The sequence below is a fragment of the Triticum dicoccoides genome, chromosome 5A (assembly GCF_002162155.2).
Source record: "Triticum dicoccoides isolate Atlit2015 ecotype Zavitan chromosome 5A, WEW_v2.0, whole genome shotgun sequence".
Taxonomy (NCBI): Eukaryota; Viridiplantae; Streptophyta; class Magnoliopsida; order Poales; family Poaceae; genus Triticum; species Triticum dicoccoides.
The window spans coordinates 547,105,854-547,114,422 of NC_041388.1; positions in this window are offsets into that span (position 1 = coordinate 547,105,854).

Genomic DNA, 8,569 nt, shown 5'->3' on the forward strand with positions numbered 1-8,569 from the left:
GCCGGCGGGTAGAGCACTCCACGATGCTCTGTTTTTTTGGCTGGTGAGGGGAGGGCATTTGGGTGCTCTATCTCACCTCCTATGCCCATGAGGTGTTCAATGAAATGCCCGAGCCATGCTAGTTAAGTTTTCTCCTCTCGAAGATCAACCTCCAAGCTCCATTTTCCCTGAGATTTGCATAGGTTTAGTGGTCCGTCACGTCCCATCCCCGTCTTCATCGCTGTCAATCGCTCGCGCTGATCTCGTAGACGGCACCATCGTGGTGAGCCTCTTGTTCTTATCTTCTTTCTGAAAGAAAAAAAAGTTCTTACTTTAGATAGATACTTGTCTAATTTTCTTACTTTTGACACACACAATTATATATAATGCACGCAGATGAACCGGCAATGGATATACGGTGACAGACACACCTCCGAGTACATTAAGGGCCTGCATAATTTTCTCGAAGTGGCTGAGGCAAACAAGCAGAATGGTTTTATGTGTTGTCCATACCTTATATGTGGGAATACGAAGTCATACTCTGACCAGAAAATCCTTCACACCCACCTGCTTTATAAGGGTTTCATGCCACACTATAATGTTTGGACGAAGCACGGAGAAATATGGGTTATGATGGAAGACAGCGAAGAAGAAGAGGACGATGACAACTATGTGCCCCTTGAATACCGTGATGCTGCAACGGGGGAAGCTGCTGAAGATCAAGAGGAACCAGACGATGTGCCCGATGATGATGATCTCCGTCGGGTCATTATTGATGCAAGGACACAGTGCAAAAGTCAAAAGGAGAAGTTGAAGTTCGATCACATGTTAGAGGATCACAAAAAAGGGTTGTACCCCAATTGCGAAGATGGCAACACAAAGCTCGGTACCATACTAAAATTGTTGTAGTGGAAGGCAGAGAATGTTGTGTCCGACAAAGGATTTGAGAAGCTACTAAAAATATTGAAGAAGAAGCTTCCAAACGATAACGAATTGCCCGGTAGTACGTACACAACAAAGAAGGTCGTATGCCTTCTAGGATTGGAGGTGTTGAAGATACATGCATGCCCTAATGACTGCATCCTCTACCGCAGTGCATACGAGGATTTGAACGCATGCCCGGTATGTGGTGCATTGCGGTATAATATCAGATGAGACGACCCTGGTGATGTTTACGGCGAGCCCCTCATGAAGAGGGTTCCTGCGAAGGTGATGTGGTATGCTACTATAATAACACGGTTGAAACGTATGTTCAGAAATGAAGAGCATGCCAAGTTGATGCAACGGCATAGAGAGGACCATAAGAAAGACGGGAAGTTGAGAGCACCCGTTGACGGGTCGCAGTGGAGAAAAATTGAGAGAAAGTACTGGGCTGAGTTTGAAGGTGAGCCAAGAAACGTATGGTTTGTTTTAAGCGCGGATGGCAGTAATCCTTTCGGGGAGCAGAGCAGCAATCACAACTCCTGGCCCGTGACTCTATGAATGTATAACCTTCCTCCTTGGATGTGCATGAAGCGGAAGTTAATTAAGTTGCCAGTTCTCATCCAAGGCCCTAAGCAACCCGGCAACGACATTGATGTGTACCTAAGGCCATTAGTTGAAGAACTTCTATATCTGTGGAATGGAAACGGTGTACGTGTGTGGGATGAGCACAAACAAGAGGAATTTAACCTGCACGCATTTCTGTTTGTAACCATCAACGATTGGCACGCTCTTAGTAACATTTCAGGACAAAAAAACAAGGGATACCATGCATGCACAGACTGTTTAGCTGACACGAAAGTATATACCTGGACCAATACAGGAAGAATGTGTACCTAGGCCATCATCGATTTCTTCCGACCAACCATCAATGTCGAAAGAAAGGCAAGCATTTCAAAGGCAAGGCAGATCACCAGAAGAAGCCCGCCATGCGTACCGGTGATCACGTACTTGCTATGGTCAATGATTTACACGTAATCTTTAGAAAGGGTCCCGGCGGACTATCTTTTCCGAATGACGCTGAGGGACGCACACCCATGTGGAAGAAGAAATCTATATTTTGGGACCTACCCTACTAGAAAGAGCTAGAGGTCTGCTCTTCAATCGATGTGATGCACGTGACGAAGAACCTGCTAGGCTTCTTGGGCATGTATGGGAAGAAAAAAGATACACCGGAGGCATGGGAGGACCTGCAACGTTTGCACGAAAAAGATGGCATGCCTCCAAAGCAGTCTGAAGGTCCTGCCAGCTACGCTCTTACCAAAGAAGAGAAGGAAATCTTCTTTGAATGCCTGCTAAGTATGAAGATCCCGACTGGCTTCTCGTCAAATATAAAGGGAATAATAAATATGTCAGAGAAAAAGTTCCAGAACCTAAAGTCTCATGACTGCCACGTGATTATGACGCACCAGCTTCCTGTTGCATTGAGGGGGCTTCTACCGAAAAACGTACGATTAGCCATTGTGAAGCTATGTGCATTCCTCAATGCAATCTCTTAGAACGTATGATCCAGAAATCATACCAATGATAAGGAGTGATGTGGCACCATGTCTTCTCAGTTTCAAGATGGTGTTCCCACCATCCTTCTTCAATATCACGACGCACATCCTAGTTCATCTAGTCGACGAGATTGTCATTCTGGGCCCCGTATTTGTACACAATATGTTCCCCTTTGAGAGGTTCATGGGAGTCCTAAAGAAATATGTCCATAGCCGCGCTGGGCCAGAAGGAAGCATCTCCATGGGCCATCAAACAAAGGATGTCATTTGGTTTTGTGTTGACTTCATTCCTAGCCTTAAGAAGATATGTATCCCTATATCGCGGTATGAGGGGAGACTGACTGGAAAATGCACGCTTGGAGGAGACTCAATAATATGCAGGGACGGGCATTATTGGTCTCAAGCACACTACACAGTTCTACAGAACTCTACCTTGGTGACCTCGTATGTCGATGAACACAAGAACAGTATGTGCTCCAAATACCCGGAGCAGTGTGACGAATGGATTACATGTGAACACATCAGGACTTTCGGCAGTTGGTTGGGAACACGTCTCAGAGGTGACAACATTGTTTGTGATGAGCTATACTCGTTGTCCAGGGGACCATCTTCGACTGTATTGACATACAAAGGATACAAAATAAATGGGAATACATTTTACATAATCGCCCAAGATCAAAAGAGCACCAACCAAAACATCGGTGTCCACTTTGATGTAGCAACCAATAGGGGAAATGACACATATTATGGTTACATAATGGACATATGGGAACTTGACTACAAACATGATTTTAAGGTCCCGTTGTTTAAGTGCAAATGGGTCAATCTGTTAGGAGGCGGGGTACAGGTAGACCCATAGTATGGAATGACAACAGTGGATCTGAACAATCTTGGGTACACTGACGAACCGTTCGTCCAAACCAATGATGTGGCACATATTTTCTATGTGAAGGACATGTCTACCAAAACGAGGAAAATAAAAGATAACAAAGCGAACACATCATACGACGAGCCAAAGCGCCACATAGTTCTTTCAGGAAAAAGAGACATCGTGGGAGTGGAGGGCAAGGTAGACATGTCCGAAGATTATGAAAAGTTTCATGAAATTCCTCCCTTCAAAGTCAAGGCTGACGCAAGCACCCTGATAAACGATGAAGATTATCCATGGTTACGACGCAATAAGCAAAGGACACAAGCGAAGAAAAAGTGAAGACTTTTCTCTCCACAACTATAATGATGATGCCTAAACCCTAAACCCTAATCCTGATACTTCAAAAGAGATTGTTCATTTTGTACACGAAGTGCATTCATTTTTTGCCGTAACCCTCTCTACTTTTTTGCACATGCTATGTGGGTGAAAATGATGATGCCATGCCAACTTTCAACCTTTTCAGAGTTCATTTGAAATGCTTTTCAATTTCAGGGTCATTTAGCTCAGCCAAAATCAGTAAATGCATGAAAAATAATAAATGAAGTCAGAAAGGGTTGAAAATTGATGATGTAGGTTTGAATGGTGCATTTTTAACACACAAAAAGTATGGAGTTCAAATAAGTTCAAAAAAATGAAATCCCTTTGTAACATATGAGTTTTCGTGCAAAACCCTGATACTTCGAAAGAGGTTGTCCATTTTGTACACGAAGTGCATCCAGTTTTTGCCGTAATCCTCTCTACCTTTTTGCACATGCTATGTGGGTGAAATGATGATGCCATGCCAATTTTCAACCTTCTTAGAGTTCATCTGAAGTGCTTTTCAATTTCAGGGTCATTTAGCTCAAAGAATGAACTAATATAAAAAAGAATGACCTAGAAAACTTTTACAAAACTCTAATAGCAAAAATAATAAACTAAAAGAATGAACTAGAAAACTTTAATTAAACTCTAATAGAAAAAAGAATGAACTAGAAAACTATAATGAAACTCTGATAGCAAAAGGAATCAACTAAAAAGTTTTATTAACCTCTAGTATTGTTGAAACTAAAATCATATAAAATTTATGCAACTAAAATTATCAAACAATTTTCTGTTCAAAACATTATAAGCAAAAAGAATTTTCATAAAGAACTTTTTTTGTTAGAAACTTTAATAGCAAAAAGAATTATCATAAATATTTCTTTTGTTAGAAACTAAAATAACGAAGACTGTTTTAAATATAATGAACACGGTAATATTAAATAGCAGGAAAAAGAATCACTCCAAAATATATTTTTATAGTAAAGTTAATCACAAACTAGTGATTCACATAAATTTCAAAGAATTCAAATTGGAAAATTAATGGCACTAATAGAAAGTATATAATTTGTATTACCTAAAACTAAAAAGAATAACTGAACAACTAGTAAGTATTTTGCTGTAAGTAGAAAAATAAATAAATTAAAAAAAACAAAAAAAACTAGTATTTAAAAATAATGTTGGCTGCTAGGCCACCACGGCCTGCATATGACTAGAAACCCGCTAGTTGGGCAAGGATGTAGGACCGCAGTAGGCCTAGTAGGCCCACAAGCACAGAGAGAGGATTTAGGCCCGTAAGCCTACAGTAGAGAGGAGCTCGAAGTGGTCGGCTCGGTAGGGCTTATAAACCACTCTGAGCCCCTCTCAACTAGCGAGGTGGGACAAAAGTTTTGGCCGCGGCAGCAACACCTCCCTTTGGTCCCGGTTGGTGGCACCAACCGGGACCAATACCCACCTTTGGTCCCGGTTCGTGCCCCCAAACGGGACCAATGCCCCCCTTTAGTCCCGGTTGGTGCCACCAACCGGGACCAAAGGCCTCTGCTTCCGGCCCTTTGGGCTGCTAAAAAGAGACCTGCGGTCCCGGTTGGTGGCACCAACTGGGACTAAAGGGTGGCATTGGTCCCGGTTGGTGGCATGAACCGAGACCAATGCTCCATCTATATATACAACACTTGTGAAAATTTTCATTCAGTTCTTCGATCCCGTCCCGATGAAGCCGCTAGGCTGCTTCCCCTCTGCCTCGCCATCACCGATGTCGCCCTGCCTCCGACGCCATCCCGCGCCGCCCCGATGTCGTCCTACGCCGCCCCGTTGCCATCGCCGCCCCGCACAACCCCTGCCCCGATACCGTCGACCCTGCCTCCTCTCGTCACCCGTCATTGCACCCGTACCCCACCGTCGCTGTCGCCGTGCCCTGCTTCCTCGTCGCCGTCGTCGTGCCCTGCCTCCTCGTCACCGCCCCCTGCAGTGTGCTCATTCTCCTCGTCGCCAGGCACCCTATCTGCATATGCATTTTCTAGCTAATTAAGTTTAGATGTGCAGTTGTATTAATTTAGATGTGTAGTTGTATTAATTTAGATGTTTAGTTGTTGTAATTTGTTCATAAAAGAATATGCAAAAGTTAGAATTTTTTCTATTCATAGATTTTTTTGGTGATATTATTGTTGAATATGCAAATGTTCATATGTTCATATGCAAAGAATATGTCAATTTTTTCATAGAATTTTTATGATTTTTTGTGTTGTAATTTTGTTCATGGCATTTTCATTTTGTTCATAGAATTTTTATGATCTTTTTGTTCATTGAATTTTCTTTGTCAATTTATGTATATGTTCATATTGTGTATGTATAGGAAAATTGTTTATGATCAAAGTCATTTATGTATATGTTCATATTTAAAAGAAAAAGCAGGAAAGGAAAAAGGAAAAGAAGAAGAGGAAGATGGAGAAGAAGAAGAAGAAGAAGAAGAAGAAGAAGAAGAAGAAGAAGAAGAGATGAAGAAGAGGAGAAATAAATAAGAAGCTGAAAAAGAAGAACAAAATAGAGGAGAAGAAGAAGGAATAGAGGAGAAGAAGAAGAAATGAAGAAGAGGATAAATAAATAAGAAGATGAAAAAGAAGAACAAAAAAGAGGAGAACAAGAAGGAATAGAGGAGAAGAAGAAGGAATAGAGAAGAAGAACAAAAAAGAGGAGAAGAGTATTCTATTCCTTCTTCTTCTCCTCTTTTTACTTTTTTTTCTTCGATCTCCTCCTCTATTCCTTTCTTCTTCTCCTCTTTTCTTCTTCTTTTTCCTCTTCTTATTTTTTATCGGGTATGTTGTTGTCGATATATCCCCCCTCCCCGATAACTTTTAGCTAGTACGACTTAGAAAGTGTTTAATATAATTAGTTAGAAAAATAATATAACTAGTTAAACTAGTTTATTTTTAGTAAGTACTACTTTATTTTATTTATAGTAAGTGCTTAGTAGTTGAACTAGTTGATTTAATAAAATTACTTTACTTTAGTATAGAAGTAGTTTATTTTTAGTAAGTACTACTTTATTTTATTTATAGTAACTGCTTAGTATTTGAACTAGTTGATTTAATAAAAATACTTTATTTTACTATAGAAGTATGTATTTTTAGTAATAAAATTAATAGAACTAATTTATTTTTTTAGTTCAAGCAATTATTCCCGCATCGACGTCGAAGATACCTATCCCGCATCCTCGTCGTCGACACGACGGAGGAGGCCTGCTTGTTCAGAGGGGCCATGTCCGGTACTAGGCTCCGTCGTGCTGGTATTGGGAGGTGCTACCTTCCGGGGGGCGTAGGTGGGTGAGGAGCTAGCCCATCGGTGACCCGAACCTTATTTGGTGGCGATCGCGTGGGCCAATGACAGTGCCGAGGCTTCCGGACACCGCGGAGGTGGTACGTCACCGTGTCAGCGAGGAGGACGAGCACGTCCGTCGCTACATGGTTGCGTTAGAGGGCAGGTTCAACAATACCTGGCAGGTTCTTCAGGGATCTCGCTGGAGCTATGATCCTGTGATGGTTCCTTCTCTTTGGGTTTCCACCGCCCGCACCGATACCCGTCGGACGCTACGGTTCTAGCTAGCTGTATTAGCGATGATATATGTATGATACTATTCGAGGTGTATTAGTGATAATATTCGACGATGTATGGACGCAAGAGATGATGTAGTTTTGCTTATAATTGAATGCATGCTAAGTTGAATACTACTTCTACTTTGAATGCTAAAATTGGAGAGCACTATGCAAGGCTTATGCATTTGATTAGTTGATAGCTTATAGGGTTTTTAGTAAATATATTTAATTGTACAAGTTTAATATTTGAATTATGAACATAGGAAATGTTGTACTCGGACGATGAAAGTCTCCCGGGGTAGTGCGACTGGTGCCACGACGACCGAGGTGTGTGCGATAGGCCTCACTTGGACGAAGTTCGGTGCTTCAGCATTAAGCTCGAGGACACCTTCGATGCTGAAACGGTACGCAACGATGATAAGTGTTTTTTCGTAATTAAGCATGACTTCAACTATTTCAATGTGTAATTTTCATCTTTTACAATTTGAGTAGCTTATCCCATGCCATGCAAGGCATTATGTCTTGGAGAGGATGGGTTTTGAAGACCATGAGAATTTCAAAACAAAGAAAATTCACCTAAGGACCCATCATGATGTGGATTTTGAAGTAAATCTGTATAATTCTGAGAGCGTAACCCATTTTGGTTGCAAAAATCGGGAAGAACTATGCAAGATGTATGGTTTTTATGAGGGTATGCTTGTCACCATGGACCTTGGTGATCCTAACTTTGATAAAGACAATATGGACATTTGGGTCCTTGTCGAAACGATTCCAATTATATCGCGATGTGAGTTTCTCAAACATGTTTAATAACTAATTTATATTGTTCATTTCAAAATAGTTGACAGCTTATTTCCATTGATAGCTTATTTTCATTGTTCAAATAATGTGCGAAACATGGTAGACAGAACCTACTACACCGATGGCTCTGAGTTAACTTATCAGGAGAAAAATCATCTGGTCGCATTTTCTACTAATCTTGAGAATTACAATATCTATAATAAAACTCCTCCACATTATGGTCAGTACGTGCCACTAGTGCACGTGTTGAACTACGGTAACATCCATGGAGATGCGATGGTAAGATTTTTTACTATTACGACATATGTGCATCTTTTGCATAAATTCTTTTAAAACATTCAAGTCTGGCCAGGCAAGTGGCAGGCACCAAAATGACATGTGTTTGTAAGGCGCGAAGAAAAACCCAAAAAAACACTGAGTTGAAGGATCAAACTCACAACCTCAAAAACTGGACCACATGCTGCTAGTCACTCGAACAAACAGCTCCTGCT